General features: G+C 34.0%; 1 protein-coding gene across 3 annotated transcripts in view; it reads left to right on the top strand.

Annotated features, from left to right (window-relative positions):
- Ror (tyrosine-protein kinase transmembrane receptor Ror) overlaps positions 1 to 20,229 on the top strand; it is a 237,202-nt gene that overhangs the window by 2,119 nt on the left and 214,854 nt on the right. Inside the window, exon 1 of one of the 3 annotated variants that reach the window (XM_072903494.1) lies at positions 16,810 to 17,537. The exons of the other annotated variants lie outside the window; for them this stretch is intronic. The gene's annotated coding sequence lies outside the window, so the exon portion shown is untranslated. Of the gene's footprint in view, positions 1 to 16,809; positions 17,538 to 20,229 lie in introns of those variants that run through there. 3 annotated transcript variants of the gene reach the window in all.

Raw genomic sequence — 20,229 nt, 5'->3', positions numbered from 1 at the left:
ATTGTTTTACTAAAATCTATGAATGTGAATGAGCATTGAATTATCCGTTAAAAGGTCAAAGTAAAGTTTTTCAACTGGAAGAGGCAATCATTTATCTCGATGAGATAATTGTGCTTGGTAATAAAATGTCGAGTTCTCGATTATATTTGAACTGCGTAAATCCCCGTATGTACGTAACAGCACACGTTTAACATTCACAGACAAAGTAATTTCATAAATGATTTCAAGTATTTCACGCTCCGTTAGTCCAGGTAATAGGCTCACTTTTAATTACCGTTTAATGTACTATTACCGTCTTTCTTGACACTTACTTTGGTCATGTAATGCTTTTCATTTACGGATGGTTGAGCCTGTAAGAGGCGAATTCTGCGATGTCGACAAGAGTTTGGACCAGTTTTCCTTTCCTTATTTTTTCTACCCTAAGGCTAATAGATTTAAGGCCGAATGCAGAAAATTTGCATGTCCAAATTAAACGAGGGCTGGTAAACACGTATTTTTTCAAAACGCATTTGGAAATTGACTTGCAAATTTTTATCGCAAATCTATTATTCTTTGATATTTTATATAAAAATATAATATAATTGTTTTTTCATAATATTTTTTAGAATGTATCATTTTAAATAGGATATAAAAAATTGCAATTATTAACATTTCCGAAAATATTCAAATTTCGAAAGTATATTAATACAATGTTAATTCATGTCTTTGAATAATAGAGAGTAATTAATACCATTCTTTTATAGAATATCATTATGTTCAACATTAATTTCTAATGTTAAAACAGAATTTCTTATTATGCTAATTTATGCTAATAATATTTATTAAAAGTTTAAATAGGAAAGTAATAGATCTATATTTAATAAATAAATTTTATTTATCATATCGCATATATGTTATAATAACGCGCGATACGTTTAATGAAATTAGTGCACGGATGACTGAGTATATTTGTGATATTAGAACCATATTTATATAATATATATTATATCTATTAAATTTTCTAAAGAGACTATCTATTAAATTTTCTAGTTTCATTTATCATAGATGCGCTTTTATATTCAGATTGGATTGTACTTATCATTAGTTACGATTTAGGGCGTATTTATATATGTGTACACACAGAGAAGGGGACAATTGTCCACACAAATTCTTTTGACATTAACGCGCTAAATTTATAAATTATCGTTGTGATCGCAGTGAGGGGCCGCGTTCTCTTTTTTCCTCGCCACTTATTTATGCGTTCGAGTTTCGAGAGGCGCGATTTTATTGGCTTGTAAATAACGGATATTATGCGCGGCGGCGCATCCCGCTTTTAAGGACTCCATCGGACGTTATTTAGAGCTTAAAGGGAACGGTGCGAGGTGCATGTCGATACAATAAAATAACACGATTATGATTCCGATGAAACGTATTGGAAAGATAAAAAACTCGCTAGTCTTTCCTCCGTTTTTTTTTTTTTTGTCACTCGTTTTTCTTTAGTCACGAATTTTACGAAAGCTTTGTGCTAATATGTTGCTGTCGGTAATTAGCAGTTGACTCATCCCATTACTTTTATCCACAATTTACTTCAACCTTCTTCAGCGTGAATAAATGTGCTAATTTATTTTATTTACGTTGCTGTCAATATTCATTTGGTATACAGAATAGAACGATATATAGATAACAATAAAATATATTTCCAAGAAAAATAAAAATAAGATAGATTTATTGAAAATATTTTTTTATAGAACAAAATTTTTATAACAATTAAATATTTTTGTTTAAAATTAAATTTCTGTAAAATATATGTTAAAAAGTATTTGCAGTTAAAGAAGAAAATGAACAATAATATATTTCGATATTCAACTTACGTATTATAGTATTTCGAGTGAGCATTGGAACCTTATCTTTTGCCTTTGATAGATTTGAAGATATGAGACTTGAGGATACAAGGGAGCACGTAACATTGAAACGTGATTCGAATGTTATATTTAGGGTTTATAAAATTCTATCTATAGTAGCAGATCAAAAAATTCCCTTTTGTAAGATTGTCGTAAAATGTATTCGTTTTTACAAGCAGTTAAATTCGTGAAATAATACTTGAATAGAAATATAATATAATACATTAATTTTTATTTATATTACAATTCACTAATCTTTTGGAACCATTTATTCATTAGTTTACTTAGAAGAAGATTTAGACAAAAGGACGCACGACAATATTGCATTACTAATATTTAAATAAATACATTTTTGCAAATTATTAATTCACGCTATTAAATATTATAGTGATAATATGTAAGGAATTCTTGATCAACAATATATTTCTCAATCTTACTTTAGTGAATACAAAGAAGAAATACTCACGCGTTAGAAGCGACGACACGGCAAAAGCGAGACAAGTCGTTCGCAAAAGGAGCGTGTAACGATTCGCGTGGCTTTATAGTTCTTGCGATCGTAAATAGTGGGTAGGCGACATCCACGAGGTAATCTCCGCGTTGTATCGAGTACCGTGGAGAAGCGTTTACACACTTCTGGGAGGTTAGTAACGGTGTGCATGTTTATTCGTGAACAGATGATTAATTTACGTAGCTGTTTTTCACCGCATATTAAACTTGCGCCATGATTAACAGCGTCGATGATCAGTAAATCTTGATTGTATATCGCTGATATTCATAGATATGATTTATAAATCGAAATTCGCGTAATTCTTTCGTGCTTGTTTTCTTTTATCTCTTGATTTTTGCAGATAACTTGACTCCATGTTATCTGCTCTTGTTTCCGTTATATTAAAACAATACAAATACTAAATTATCTTAAATATTGAGTTATATTTCTAATATTAGCGCTAATATTTTTCGAAATATATTATTGTTCATCTTCTTCTTTAACTGCAAAAACTTTTTAATATATATTTTACAGAAATTTAATTTTAAACAAAAATATTTAATTGTTATAAAAATTTTGTTCTATAAAAAAATAATATTATAAAAACATATATTTTTATCGAATTGTTATCAATTTTAAATGGATAAAGAAGTAACAGAAATCTCTCTCTATGGAATATAACATTAAATTGCATTTTTCTTTTTCTTTTTCTATTTTTCATTGAATGAAGAAAATTTATCTGCTAAAATATATGTAAGTATATATGATAAAAGATAATTATAAACATTGAAAAAATGTTATAGTGATAAACGCGCGATATCTAATGCTGTACAAAATTTTTCGTTGTCAGAAAAAATATTTTTCATGATTTATTACACATATTTCGGAAAAAAGATAGTAAGGAAAATAAATATTTATCGCATCTCTTTGTTTTCTCCTTGTTTCCTTTCTCTAGTTTCTCGACTGCTACATATTCATCAATACGTATTTCCATCGAGACGGTATCGAAATTTACGGACAAAAGAAAACGAATGGTTTATCGCGCCGTTTAAACCGTTCATGCGTAAGCGCGAATCGATTTTAATTAAACTATTAATATGTATGGATTCTTAGTTGTGATGAAAATTTGAATTATATTTTAATTCTGAGCAAAGGTCGATCGGCGATTATGGCATGTTTTGCGTATATGTGCATACATTATTTTCAATATATTATCATTTCGCTATATACATATATGTATACATACATACATTTATTGTTCAATTGTTAACTATTAATCATTTGTAGATATGAATTTCTTTTAATATTTTTTTAGTGTTAAGAAGATTAATTTTCTTATCGCGCGTTTGCTAATAAAAAAACATAATAATTAAAGTAATATGTGTATATATATGTGTATATATATATATATATATATATATATAAGTATTTTAATATATATATTTAAACAAAACAATCTCTTAAGTATTTAACTGCTAAGATTAATTAAAATATTGTTATTATGAGTTTAAAAAATAGAATATTATTTAAATTACTGAAAGCAGAAATATAGAAATTTTTTGTTTTTACAAGTTAATAATTAGTTGATCAATCGCTCGTAAATTTTTTTTCTAAGAAACTAACGTAAAGATATAGGTCCGGCTTATAATGTGAGTGTATAAATGTAGTTGCCATTTTAGTTGAATCGCCAGCGAATGGTTCGAGTCTTTGGGGGGCTAAAATTTAGTCTGGGTCATTATGTCGAGTCATAAATTTGGCGAAATCTTTAGAAGAAGTTCCTTCCATTTCTCTCGGTCATGCTGCTCGTATCGCGCACAATAGGAATGATCACACAAAGAACCGTACTTTATGTAGGAAATAAATTCGAAGTATCGTCGCTAAAATATCGGTGCAGTTTATCACCAATTCGAAGGAAATCGTACACCGATGTGAACCTGGCGCCCGACTTTATGAAAAAAAAAAATTAATAATATAGTTCGTTTGTACGTCGTTTGTACCTGTTTGTACCACACTTTTTTTTGTTTGTACCTCAACCGGTTCGGAAATAAAAAATAATCAAAAAATGGCCAGCGCTCGACTTTAAGATATTTTAATTTCAATAATGCCATTCGATAGAGAATCGTTTGTACCTGTTTGTACCTCTTTTCAAATCGTTTGTACCTCAACCGGTTCGGAAATACGACCATTTTTAGTTTTAGAGTAACGTTATACCGATATTTCCGCTATTTTTTTAGATATCGCGAAACGGCCAACGGGGTTCGATAGAGAATTGTTTGTACCTGTTTGTACCTTTTTTCAAATCGTTTGTACCTCAACCGGTTCGGAAATACGGCCATTTTTAGTTTTAGAGTAACGCTATACCGGTATTTCCGCTATTTTTTTAGATATCGCGAAACGGCCAACGGGGTTCGATAGAGAATCGTTTGTACCTGTTTGTACCTTTTTTCAAATCGTTTGTACCTCAACCGGTTCGGAAATACGGCCATTTTTAGTTTTAGAGTAACGCTATACCGGTATTTCCGCTATTTTTTTTAGATATCGCGAAACGGCCAACGGGGTTTGATAGAGAATCGTTTGTACCTGTTTGTACCTTTTTTCAAATCGTTTGTACCTCAACCGGTTCGGAAATACGACCATTTTTAGTTTTAGAGTAACGCTATACCGATATTTCCGCTATTTTTTTAGATATCGCGAAACGGCCAACGGGGTTCGATAGAGAATTGTTTGTACCTGTTTGTACCTTTTTTCAAATCGTTTGTACCTCAACCGGTTCGGAAATACGGCCATTTTTAGTTTTAGAGTAACGCTATACCGGTATTTCCGCTATTTTTTTAGATATCGCGAAACGGCCAACGGGGTTCGAAAGAGAATCGTTTGTACCTGTTTGTACCTCTTTTCATTTCGTTTGTACCTCAACCGGTTCGGAAATACAGCGATTTTCGAGTTTTGAAATTAACGCTAAACTCGTATTTCCGCTATTTTTTTAGATATCGCGAAACGGCCAACGGGGTTCGATAGAGAATCGTTTGTACCTGTTTGTACCTTTTTTCAAATCGTTTGTACCTCAACCGGTTCGGAAATACGGCCATTTTTAGTTTTAGAGTAACGCTATACCGGTATTTCCGCTATTTTTTTAGATATCGCGAAACGGCCAACGGGGTTCGAAAGAGAATCGTTTGTACCTGTTTGTACCTCTTTTCATTTCGTTTGTACCTCAACCGGTTCGGAAATACAGCGATTTTCGAGTTTTGAAATTAACGCTAAACTCGTATTTCCGCTATTTTTTTAGATATCGCGAAACGGCCAACGGGGTTCGATAGAGAATCGTTTGTACCTGTTTGTACCTCTTTTCAAATCGTTTGTACCTCAACCGGTTCGGAAATACAGCGATTTTCGAGTTTTGAAATTAACGCTAAACTCGTATTTCCGCTATTTTTTTAGATATCGCGAAACGGCCAACGGGGTTCGATAGAGAATCGTTTGTACCTGTTTGTACCTTTTTTCAAATCGTTTGTACCTCAACCGGTTCGGAAATACGGCCATTTTTAGTTTTAGAGTAACGCTATACCGGTATTTCCGCTATTTTTTTAGATATCGCGAAACGGCCAACGGGGTTCGAAAGAGAATCGTTTGTACCTGTTTGTACCTCTTTTCATTTCGTTTGTACCTCAACCGGTTCGGAAATACAGCGATTTTCGAGTTTTGAAATTAACGCTAAACTCGTATTTCCGCTATTTTTTTAGATATCGCGAAACGGCCAACGGGGTTCGATAGAGAATCGTTTGTACCTGTTTGTACCTCTTTTCAAATCGTTTGTACCTCAACCGGTTCGAAAATACAGCGATTTTCGAGTTTTGAAATTAACGCTAAACTCGTATTTCCGCTATTTTTTTAGATATTGCAAAACGGCCAACGGGGTTCGAAAGAGAATCGTTTGTACCTGTTTGTACCTCTTTTCATTTCGTTTGTACCTCAACCGGTTCGGAAATACAGCGATTTTAGAGTTTTGAAATTAACGCTAAACTCGTATTTCCGCTATTTTTTTAGATATCGCGAAACGGCCAACGGGGTTCGATAGAGAATCGTTTGTACCTGTTTGTACCTTTTTTCAAATCGTTTGTACCTCAACCGGTTCGGAAATACCACTATTTTTAGTTTTAGAGTTAACGTTATTTTATATATATATATAATTACATTTATAATTCATTATAAATTATATATCTTTATTATAAAGAAATGAACCCCGTTGGCCGTTTCGCGATATCTAAAAAAATAGCGGAAATACCGGTATAGCGTTACTCTAAAACTAAAAATGGCCGTATTTCCGAACCGGTTGAGGTACAAACGATTTGAAAAAAGGTACAAACAGGTACAAACGATTCTCTATCGAACCCCGTTGACCGTTTCGCGATATCTAAAAAAATAGCGGAAATTCGAGTTTAGCGTTAATTTCAAAACACGAAAATCGCTGTATTTCCGAACCGGTTGAGGTACAAACGATTTGAAAAAAGGTACAAACAGGTACAAACGATTCTCTTTCGAACCCCGTTGGCCGTTTCGCGATATCTAAAAAAATAGCGGAAATACCGGTATAGCGTTACTCTAAAACTAAAAATGGCCGTATTTCCGAACCGGTTGAGGTACAAACGATTTGAAAAAAGGTACAAACAGGTACAAACGATTCTCTATCGAACCCCGTTGGCCGTTTCGCGATATCTAAAAAAATAGCGGAAATACCGGTATAGCGTTACTCTAAAACTAAAAATGGCCGTATTTCCGAACCGGTTGAGGTACAAACGATTTGAAAAGAGGTACAAACAGGTACAAACGATTCTCTATCGAATGGCATTAATGAAATTAAAATATCTTAAAGTCGAGCGCTGGCCATTTTTTGATTATTTTTTATTTTCGAACCGGTTGAGGTACAAACGAAAAAAAGTGTGGTACAAACAGGTACAAACGACGTACAAACGGACTATATTATTAATTTTTTTTTTTCATAAAGTCGGGCGCCAGGTTCACATCGGTAAATCGTACGTCGTCATAGTGCACGGTGTAGAACTATTGTTCTCATTCGATGAAGTTGAAACTCTCGCTTCGATGTTTCTTTTACGGTCGACGACATCAGTTTTCTAGGATATCAAGAAAAATATCCGTTTCATGTGTCGAGTTCTTAAAATTTTAAAAGAAACGAAAGAGAAATAGGAAAAGAAAGTTTGGCAATTTAGTTGTATCAGTATTATCTTTGAGGTAAATTTATTGGTTTGAATTCGAACAACTTAAAAAAATTATTCGCTCTTTCTCTCTTTCTCCCCCCTTTTTATTACATTAATTTTGTAATATATAGCGTGTATTCATACAGAAACTACTTTCTTTACTTTTTTGTTCTTTGCGATAGTTTATGTAATCATTTTTACCACTAATTAAAATCTGTTGATGTCTATTTATAATGTACAAGTGATAATTCGTATCAATTGTCACACTTACGTAGTATAAAAAGTCGAAATTTATTCATGGGTTTTGTGCCATAATACCTTTATTCCTCTCTCTCTCTCTCTCTCTCTCTGTCTCTCTCTCTCTTTTTCTCTTTTATTCGTGTGAAGAACAGTGTTTTTCTTTTACCGAAGGTAACAAATGGGTCATATAAATGAATCGCGATCGCGACAGTCTTTACGTACGAAAAAAAATATTTGAATATACGAGGTCGTGCTAATCCTTTTTTCCAGTTAAACAGAGGAATACGTATTGAAAAAGTGCTCATGCAATTTAAAATTTAATTATGGAATATTTATCATTTTTTAAGTATGTATAAATACATATTTTTCAAGACATTAAAATTTCTTTTTAAATTCTTATTAAATTGTTCAATTTATTTTTTAAATATATACGATGAAACACGAATATTATCCGTATTAATTAAAGATTGATTCTTGTTTATTACTAAATAAATTTATTCAATAAAGCTTAAGTTGAAAAGAGGATTTTTTTCAATTCTATGTTTATCAGAAAATCGCAATTAAAGATACACTCTTAGAATTCGCTTCAAAATTCAATGTGGGACGAAAACCAAGGCTTGAATAGAAGAGCGCTGCATGAGAGTGCGGGGTAAGATAAAAAGACCCGGGACGAAGCTTTTTCAGATTTTATCGCGGTCGAAACGTTAGATTACTCTGTTTCGTCGGGAACAAATTGCTCTGGCTACTCCGTCGGAGTGGACTCTCGCGAGGGATTTCGTGTTACGTTCCTTCTCCAAAGTTCCATTGCAGATAGTCTCTTGGCCCTTGCCGGAGGGTCCTTTAGTTCTGTCGTCCGACCTGATGAATTTGGGGGGGTCTGGTAGCTTTCGAGACGTCCTTAGCGAAGGCCGACCGACATGGCCGCTCATTCTATATTTGTGAGGACATTGCATCGCGAATATCGCGTGGCAGTAATAAACAGCAACGGGAATAAGCGAAGAAAGGGAATACAGTCGTAAGTCAGAGAGTCGCGAGTACGACGCGAAAAGGAGACTAAAGGGAGAAAAAGGGAGAAAGGGTGGATGCGGAGGCAGAGTAGGAGAAGGGGGTTGAAAGTCGATCCGTCGGAACAAAGTCAATGCCCGGCGACTGAGGGCGTATAAATCTGTGGCTTAAATTTAGATTGCCGCGAAAACGTCGCCTCTCTCGCTTCACACAGTGGTCTGAGAGTCGGTCGGTGCTGCCATCCTAATGAAGCCCTATTCAAATCAGAAACGATTATTATAATTTTTGCGTTCAAATATATATATAAATTTTTTTTTTTTACAAATTTATGTTAAATTAAAAGAAGAATTTTTTAAATGACAGATTGTATAAACTTGATGATCAATTTTTTTGTGCTTTTAGATATACATATATTTTTATATAAACTATTTTTATATATAATATTTAGCATAAATATTATAAAATACGGTGTGCAAAGATTTTGTTTTATTTCTCGTATTCTTAACATGCTGTGCGCCTATAAATGTTTCTCTTTTTAAAACGAATGTATCAAAACATTATCTTTATAGTTTACGATATTGTTCTGTACTTCAAAGGTGAATAGATTATTTCGAATCGAATGGGAGTTGGATTGTATTTAAATGAACAACAAAGAGTAATCAAGTATAGAAAGCATACGCGTTTTCGCAACGATCTGTGCGAGAATCAGTGAACGTAAATGCGGAGGCGACTATGAATCTTGCTGACGTGCTATAATCTAATATTACGCCGCACACACTATGTACATTTCGAGATTGCGGCAAAGTGCACATTTGAGCGGACAGTTTTCAGCGTGCAAAGTCGACGGCGGACGGAAAATGCCTTGCTTCGAGCACGCGAGTTAACATCTGCGAGTCATTTCGCCGCGTTATTTCCACCGGGCCTTCGTCGAATGTGACGTCCCTTTTGCTCGCGTTTTGTTCACATGAGAGTGCTCTCTTCTAAAACGACAGATTTAATTATCGCAACTCTCTTTCGTCCATCGTTGTGCACATATAAATACGCTTTTTTCCTCATCAGTGCACTCCTTGTAATCAATGATACGCGATATCACGTTATCCATAACAAATAAGATCATCGTGTTCTTAGAACGATATACGAAGCAGTCGATGTTATCCGATAAAGTTTCGTTCTCAGAATAATAGATTACATATATACACGTATGGAATTTTTTTTTTCTTATCTTAAACTGCGAAAGAATATATACATTTGTTTTAAAAAGAGCTGTTCATAAATATATTTTATATGTATATATTTAATGTAAAGGTATTATAATGAATAATTTTACTTTTTTTAAACCAAAATTTATTATGTCATTATTTATAGTTGTAAAGCACGTTATTATAATGTCGACGGTATTTACAGGATTAGGAAAGTGCGATGATATGACGATAATAACAAAGAGAATTGCAAAGAGGTCGAGAGATAAAAGGATAGAAATATTTCGCAGCTATTGCACGTTTACATTACTGTAATAAACCATTTGACGAGGGTATCGTACGATCAAAAGCGCGGAGGCTTCAGTAATATCGGAATGCATTTTCGTCTGGTGCAATATTCGATGCGACGCTATGCAATATACCGTTCTCTAAAACAGAGTAGTATCATTTCAATTGCAATTCATCGGACGTGCCTTTGAATGTGACTCGGCAGATAGCAAATACGAGCGGCGAAAATGCGTATATTTTTTTTTTCGCGGCAACTTTCTCTAAATTGCGAATGATACTTCTAACGAGCCATTTGTCAGGATTAATCAACATGTTTTTATTTTCACTGTGTAATTTTTTTGGGGAGATTTACGCTTAAATAGTGGAGCTTAAAGTTTGATAGATTCCAGATTTGATTTCGAATTGGATAAAATTTTTTTTATATTCGCAATTATTTTTGTATGCGCGATAGGTGACGTAAAATATGTATAGCATCTTTTGAATCTTATAATCATTGATAATTTTTAATTCCCTGAGAAATATTAGATTTTCAATCTGTGGAAATGTTGTTAGACAGAAATTTGGGTTGCTCAATGAATTTATATATTTATACCAAATGTATTGTATTTATACGGATTTCGCATAAGTCACAGTACATGGTTCGTTACATATGTATGTATGTGCAGAATATCCAGAGATGGATATGTCCGAAATTGCATGGGATGAGCACAACGGGCGTGCATGACGGGCGGCTATTCCGTGATTTAATTAATTAGCGTGAATTAATCCCAATTAGTGAATCTTGTCTGATGACTGCCAGGTAAGTGGGCCCTCTTCGTTACGCATGAAAGGTATGCAGGTGCTTTCACTGAAAGCCTCGCCTATATCATAGCCAATAGGATGCGCTTGCTTTCGCGGATTGATATATTATTCTGTGATTATTAATCTTCCAACGAAATAATAGCTGCGTCAAAGTGCACACGTGTTGAAATCACAATTTAAGATATTGTTTTACATATTTCGAGAATAATTTCACAAAAAGTTATTTATGGATTTGCTTATTTTTTTTTTATCAAATTATTGATATAATTTTTATTTAGTATTTTACATATGTATGATTATACATATGTAAAATACTTGTGCGAATAATTGATTATATTTTTTTATTTTTAATTATATAAAATGAGAACAAAGAAGCGTTAATAACGTGCATGGAGAAAGTTTGATGAGTTCTAGATTAAAAATTGAAGTTTAATAAATTTGATGATAATAAAATAATATCGTAATATATATATATATATATATATATATATATATATATATATATATATATAACGAAATTGGTAATAGTGAATGTTACAGTGATGCAAGTTAAATTTCCAGAATGAGTTGATCGATACTTGCCTCATAATTGTCGGTTTGTAGTCATGGAGGAATTAAGCGCAGTAAACTGAAATTAATCTGAAGCCCTTGTTGGAAAAGCGAGTGCGCTTTCATCGCAATACTCGCTTTCATGTAGTTATAATTAATATCCGGTCGCTCAATTCAAATATCATCGGACGGAACAGGTGAAAGGTTTTTATGCCGTCATGTGATTTAATGCTACGATTGTCGGGGTAATTCATATCGCGCATCGTTTGATTTCAATCTATGGGATATGAAATAGAATTCGATTCGCGTTGTAAATCTCCCCGTAGTCATTATAAGACAACGCGTAAAATCGTATCATATACACAGTTTTTACATGCAGGGAAAGAGAGAGAAAGAAAGAAGATTTATACACGTATTATATTCGTTGTAATACGAGGTTTATCTTTTCCTTAGATTAAAAATTCTTTTTTTTATTTTGTTTATGAGTTTTTTTATTTAAGTTTAATTTTTAAAATTTTTACCACCTTTTCTAATGAAAAAGTTTTGTTAAAATAAAAGAGCAAAATATTTATTATTCTATTAGCTAGAAAGAGTTTCTTGTGTAAGTATGAGAAAAGTTCTTTAATTTTCAATCGCTTATCTTTCAAAGATTATTGATATCTCGTTATTTTTGTGAAAAAAAAATCTACATTTACTGCAAAATTCTGTATTGCATATAATAAAATATCTCGCTAAAATATATTCTGAAAAGTGATTGAAAAGCTTCTTTCTACCTGCTTTATTTTTATCGGACCGATGCTCAATGATATCTGATTCGTGTGTGGTCCTTTGCGTTATAGAATCTCCGATACGCTATCGCGTCGTGTACAATTCGGATTGTATCAGCGATCCTGACGGAAGTCGAACGGTTGCGGGTATCGGTATAACAGATATTAATTAATTCTATGATACACGAGGAAAATATTCCAGCGAAATGATCCCTTCTGCTGTACCTCGAGGCTACCAATCGTATCAGTCTGCCATTCCGTCCTTTCCACCACATCTGCCTGTCTTTCTCTTAGCGGAATTAATTGAATCGCACAAAACAGTCTCATTAAGGCGAGACAGGCGGAGTCGAGCGCTGGATCGATATATGGGGACGAGGGGAGAGGGTGAAAGGGTTGCTGTAGGGACCAAAAATAAAATAAAACCAAACACCAACGTCGCTATTCGATGTCGATCGCGGGTCGGTAGGCCTCCTACAGATATGTACATCCACTCAATTTCAATTGCGACCCGTTTCGCTCCCGAAACTCTATCGGGATATACATACCCCCTCCCTCTCTCCCTCCCACCCCTACCCCCCGCATCACCGTACCCGACAATCCGCGGAAACCTGATTTTTTCTGAAATCTAAAATTCCGTGCGCGTACCAAGCGCGCGCGCTTTCCCGTCTCGACGCTCAATTAAAATCGAATGCTTTCGTACATAAAAGCGACGAACATCGATGACGGGCGAATCGCGGGATGCCGCCATCGAATCGTGAATTTCGGTGTATTTGGTACATCGATCGCTCGACGGGGATGCGATCGGACATTCGGAGTTTGCTCGAGTCATTGAATTTCACGATTTAGATTTCCTTTTCGCTTATACAAAGTGCAAATAAACGAGGGAATTTTATGCTATTAACAAAAATCTTAAATCTCTTGCCTTAATCATATGAATCTCTGAAAGATGTAATATTTTATAAATTGTTACATTACAAATAAATAAATTTTAATAATTCCAGGAGATAACTTTACGCGATCTAAAAATATCCAAAAATTATTATTAATTTAATAATTAATATTAATTCTTCCAAATACGCTTGAGCGAGACGTTTCAGGCGGCGCGCGAAAACTTTGATGCAAAATGTTTGCGCTAACGTTATATTCAACATGTGGAAACTTTTGAAACTGCAGAAGCTATGTTACGGTTTTCAGAGAGAAAGAGAAATTACGCCTCGTGATCCGAGGTGTAATTTCTGTCGGTTTCATGTCAATGCGCCACGTAAACACAGATCCTGACCATGTTTCACGCAACTAGTTGCACCAAGCCCTTGTCCTTCGGTTCGGGCTTCACTGGTCGGACGTAAATGCGTGCACATATTGCATCGCTCTACCCTATACATCCCGTCTGTGACCGGAGCGTTTCGACTTGCGTCTCTCTCTCTCTCTCTCTCTCTCTCTAAATGCATCTCGTTGATTAACTCACGGGGTCGCTGACAGGCCTCGCTCGAAAGGAAATACCTCGCTGAAGCCTCGTCGGACCGACGTATTATCGTGTGTGCCTGTGACTGCGTGCCTACGCTAATATGCGAGCCGCGAATACCGTTTCCCTGTACACAAAGCTAATCTAATCGAACGTTATGTTCGGCCTGATGCACTCTCTCTTTAATGGCAACCGGCGGACCGGGTGGTGCAAATATGCGAACGCGCACATTTCGGAAACGCACGCGGCCGTTTAGTAATTACGCATCCGACCGGCCTGAAAAACGCATCTATGCCATATCGTTTAATCGACGTATATATAACATGAGCGTTTCGAATCGCTCGCCGATGTTGATATTTCACGTGCATACGTTATTTATTGATCGCGATCGCAGACACAAACGTTCCGAAATTGCAAATATTTATCTTCTGTTAATATTATCTTCTTCAAAGAACTTGATTCATTGATCAGTATTACCTTGATATAGCAGAATTGATTAAATTGGGATTAAGAACAAAAATTTATTCTTTAAGCGAAGAAATTAATTGTGGTGATTTTTTTAAAATAAAAAACATTATTTTTCTCAGAGTGCTAAGAATATTACTTGTTAATTAATGTTTTTACTTGAGAAGTTTAAATATGCGTGTCATTAAACGTATAAATTATTTTTGTAAAAATTCGACTTTACAAAAAAAATTAATCTTTATAAAACTATGATTTACAAAAAAATTCAGTGTTTTAAAAAAGACTAAATTTTTTTGAAAAAATTTAGTGTATATAAAAATTTTACAACGTACAAATCTGTTTATTTCTAGATTTAAGTAAAGATTTAAGTTTTTAAAGGTCTAAAACAAATAAGTCAGATCGCCAAAGTTGACTTTACTCGACATATGATTTGCAACAAAATTCTATTTTATAATTTTGTAAATTTATATATATATGTACACAATTACTAAAATGATATCTGAAAGGGGTAAAGGGATATTTTGCACAAATTACGGCGAGAAAAAGAACTCTGAGAAGTATTTACTCTCAGCGGGTGGCTTTGGGTATCTTGGCGATCGCGCCCGAAATCATTACGGTGGCGATTGTGCGAGAGAAGTCTCTTCTTTGAAGCTCGCGTCGCGTCTTGGAAACAAACGACAACGCTCAACCCTCCGGTCTCCTTTTTCCTAGCTTCCCCCATGCTATTGCAATTTTAGCTCGTAATAAACCGTGAAACTTCGCGTCTCTCCCAGCATGCATTCGCGTTTCGACCTCGACGCATTCATTCGAGATTTCGAGAGGCACTTTGCAAAACGACAAAGTCAGAACCCGCTTGTTATTTCGTCGGAGGGAAATCGACGGAGATGCGTGAATACCGGCGTGATTAATGCATTCCCCAGGCGGTTCCTTCCGATCTCGATTTTAATTGCGCGCAATACTGACGCGATGATTTCTTTGCCAGGAAACGCCGCTTTTGCATAGCTCTTCTGAAGCTCCTCTTTCGACGCCGCCCTTCCACGGTTTCCCTTTGGTAAACCCCCAATAAACCGCCCCAGCAACACACGCCTGACGGAATTCGCGCTTGCGTTTCACGCTTGTGTGCGTACGTAGACACGAGTATGCGAAATAAACCGCGCGCGCGGGGGTCGTGTTGGTCTGAGGCTCATTTTCCAGGGGTGTCATTATGAACTACCAGATATTAAATTTGTGTCGGTCGACCTGCCCGCGGTTACCGTGGAGACCCCTTCGCACCCTCGCAGTATAGAGCTTTTCGTGGCTTTGCGATCATTATTAGCGCAGGGAGCGTCTACTATGGTGGTCGTTTAATGAATATATAATCCCACGTGGGTTCCGATTAAATTTTCGTTAAGTGATCGATGTGTTGAAAAAATAATGCGCGGGATAAACATTGCGCATATTGTTTCTCTCGACGATAGTTGATTTCAGGATTTTTAAAACGTTAAAAATAACACCGAGCTTAATTCTTAATGTTATTACCTTGTTTGTATTGTAATGAGAGCAAATTAATATAATTTATTTACCTTAATATTAAAAGTCTTAATTTGCTTCTAGAAAAATCTCTCCTCTTCTTTGCTACAAGTTTATATTACTCTCGACATTTAAACTGTAGACGGGTATTTGTATGGAGCGATTACACAGGATGCACGGAACAAAGCTTCAAGAGACAGCAGCAATTATTTCTTGAAACAATTATCGGTAGCTTTCCTCTTCTCCCAGCAAAAATTATATTCAAGAATAAAGTTTCGCGAAATTGCCAAGCTCGAGAAAAAAGTATATTTTAATAAAAAGATTTCTATTTGTTTTAAAATTCCACAAAGAAGAAGGAAACTTATACAGAATCATAAAAATATCCTTAATTATGGTTATTAACCCGGCGTTAGGCGCAATATTTTTCCTTTATTTTTCTTTGGTTCTTAAAACAACTTTGTCTTAACATTATGTTAATATATCAGGCATTAAAATATGTCAAAAACAGTAAAGAACAAATTCGTAAATATTACAATAGATAAAAAAAATCGCAGTGTGTAGTAATATGGCTTAAAATAATATCTATTTGTATCTATTAGATATTGCGCTTAACGAAGGGTTAATTCTAATGATATGCGATTTAATATTACACTTTCGAAGTTAATTTTACTTTTATACACAAGGGCGTGCATATACATTTTTATTGCGAAATAAACCATCAAGGATTATTTCACTTTCGATATATTTCATTTACGTTATATTAATATTCGACTCGATTATTATGCTTCATCGATTGATCAGTAATGTAATTACTAATTACTATCATGTTAGGGGAAGGGAAATATTACGCGAATGTCTGATATTTTATTCAACATTATCCACGCTCATTTGCTTTTGGTAGAAAATAATGTAACTGTATTTCGGAATTATCTCTACGCCGGGATACATAAAGTATAAACATGTTTTTCATATTCGCGATATACGTCGTTACACAGTAATACGAAAACTATGGCTGCGTTTCCGACATTCACTGCCAATACTGAAAGTCTATAATTTACGTCACGTACACTATAGATTTTCAGTACTGGCAGTGAATATGGGAACTCAGCCTATGTACATACGTATATAAACAGTTAAATGAAAACAAAACCTTGTTGACGAGTAGGGCGTATAAGCTTATGATACAATTGCGTATCTCGGTTAGTTGTTGAATAACAGTCATCATGCATAGATGGATTTGAGAGAAAATATGAGACAAAATTGTACCACATTTCAATGCGACAAGTGATAGTGAATAATATAATATACTGGATTGTCGTATACAAATGTCAGGAGTGTCGAATGAGAAGTATCACGCGATTATTATTGTGATTAGACGAGTGATGAGTATCGCCGGTAATACATATATATCTGATTGAAAATATATATTACGCGTAAAATAAATCGGAAAAAGTATAATTTGATTTTTATAGTGGTTAATATTCGAATCAATAAATAAATGTATATGGAAAGTTTTTTCGAAAAAAAGTCGCATAATCGTTGAATTTAAATATCGTGAATTATATCCAATCGACTGATTCGAGTACGTGCAATGGATCACTGATTATTGAAATTTTAGAAAGACGAATCGATTAAATGACGGCAAAAAAAAACAGTAAGACAACGATTGGTGAGTCTGTAATTATGATTATAATTAGATTTCATATTTAGTCCATATGCGTTGACATGGACAATAATAAATCTCATAGACACATTATCGCAAAAAACATTTATAATTAATATGACAAAATTATTTTAAAAATATGAAGCAAGTGTAGGATGTATTTTTTTCATACATCCTACATTTTTTTACATATTTTATAATATGATATTTAACATGATAATTAACCTGCATATTATATTTAATACTGACATATTAAATTTTATATTTTAACAAAGTACAGAATTTTTGCATCTTGTAAAAAATATATTTAAAAGATTTATTACTATAAAATTAAATAAGTGAAATCGAAACTGATTAAATCAATTTGTGACTCAATCAATAGTAAACAATGATCGCCAACATTCCGTGAATTGTTGAGATAATTGTAAATAGTGTGTGGACTGGGAGTATTATTAGGCACCGCTTTAATTTTAACAAATATTAAAAAAAGTAAATTGTACAATTGTTGTACTTATGTAATTTAGTTAGTTTAATTTCCTTACGTTACGTATTTTAAAAATACGTAATTACGTTACGTATTTTAAAAATACGTAACGTATTTTTCTTTGCGTTAAATTTCGCGCTGATTTGTTAACGCTGCTCCGTATTTTGTGTCGAAATAATTCTCAGTTTGCAAATTAGTTTAAGTAAAAATTTTATAACGTTTCCTCGCGTGAGGTAGATAAAAAGATAACGTCAGCTGTGTCTGCTCACTCTTTTTTCCCTGTCCTCTCGGTATTCGTACCGCATCTGTTTACCCTATTCTTCATGAAATATCTATCACTATCCGCTCCGATGCTACCAACGACGTTCTAATGAAGAAATCATGATTTCGCTCTGTTGATGCATGGGCTCGAAGGCGGCAGATGCGCGGCTGCTCCTTCCTTAAGCTCATAAAAAAGGAATTTTCCCTTGCGCCGACTCCTTTCCTGTACTGCCACAGCTAATTAAATTGCCATTTGCGTTCTTCAATCTTCGGGCTTTTAGTCGTTTCGCGCGAAATTAGTATCACAGAAATATCTTGGGATATATCAACTTTAAGATATTACTTAGAAAAGAATATAATTTCTGGGTTGTACTATTTAGATTATATGCAGGTAAATAATTATTTTATATGTTTTTAATTAAGATAATTAATATTATATTTTAAATAATTATTTAATTTTAATTAATATTATATTTTAAAAAATATTTTAATATATGATAAATTTATTTCTTAATGAAATAATTTAGGCAAAATATATCTATCTTTTACATGTGTTTTTATATTTAATTTTTTACACGAGGTGCATACATATATATCTATTATTTCTGCAGGAAAAACGTAAACCTCTCTTTAATTGGTGAATAACTGTATATTTTATGCTACTCACCATAGACCCATTAATCATACGTTACTCATAAATTAAACTGGATTTTTGAAACCGTAAAATAATCGCATTATGAGTCTATCTCTAAGTTTATAAAATCGAATTTTATGAAATATGCTGTATTTAATGAAAAAGACGTATTGATAATTATAATAATGAAAAATAAATTAAAAGGAAATATCTAAATAGTATTGACATAGAGAGAATCTATTGATTCGATGTCGTTTAAAAATATCCGAAAAGTTAACAAAATATTAAGAATTTGTATAAATAATGCAGTAAACAATAGAAAGTAAATAGCATAATGAATATCCGCGATGCTTTGTACGAATTCGCCGAATTTCGTTCATCGGTTTTTTTAACACCTCACTTTAATTAGTCAGATTTTCTTTTGTGCCAAGCGAATTGCGTTTACAATTATTCGTGCACTTAATTGCGGTTCTCCGTCCGGAAGATTCTATCTTACTTCACGTCGAGATATCGCGTTTCTGGCTGAGTACAATCTTATTTCCGATGCGAACGGCGATGGGGGGATGTATTGAATTTGAGGATTTCTTTTTCGAGACAAAACGCGCTATCTCCTCTTCCCCTATCTTGATACAGCATCAGAAGTTGCTCCCGGTTTATTTCCTTTTATCAACGGTAATTGGATTTGCCAGACACAGCTCGCGAATCAAGTGGCTGCCTCGCGCACGAGATTTATTCCGCTTATATAGTTTCTTTGCTTAACAATTACGATGCTTTCCCCGAAGATCCGAATGATAAACCGATGCAAATGCATTTTCCGCGGCGTTCTTGTAATTTAGCAGGAATATTAAGTTTCCCATATATAATGACGGATTACATAATCCGAGATGAAAGTTCAGTAAATCGGGTATCAATGTTTGATATACGTATCGCAAACGGTAGTCGATAAAATGATAATGATAACGCGGATAATGTTAATATATCACTCGCGCTGTTACCTCAAAGTTTCTGAACGTTATATACTTTATTACATTATTCTCTCTGAGTCATCTTGAGAAAATTACAGACGCAGCAGGCGGACAGTTTGCCAGAATGTAAAATCGATGTGTTACAGCATATCTCTTAAACTGCGACGCTGGCAGGAAACCGAGATATTTTCCGTGCTCAGACTTTTGAAATTCGTTCTCGACGATAATTTCGATAATGCAATCATAAACTTTGCATCAATTACTTTGATATATATATATATATATTTAATCGTTTTTTTTCTAATAATTTTTTCTTATTCTCGGCGTAAGAGTACATTTACAAAATTACAATAT

This window comes from Anoplolepis gracilipes, chromosome 12 (genome assembly GCF_047496725.1).
Source record: "Anoplolepis gracilipes chromosome 12, ASM4749672v1, whole genome shotgun sequence".
NCBI classification, from domain to species: Eukaryota; Metazoa; Arthropoda; class Insecta; order Hymenoptera; family Formicidae; genus Anoplolepis; species Anoplolepis gracilipes.
The sequence above is the reverse complement of the archived record's forward strand: the minus strand, read 5'-3'. Positions and strand labels throughout refer to the sequence as shown.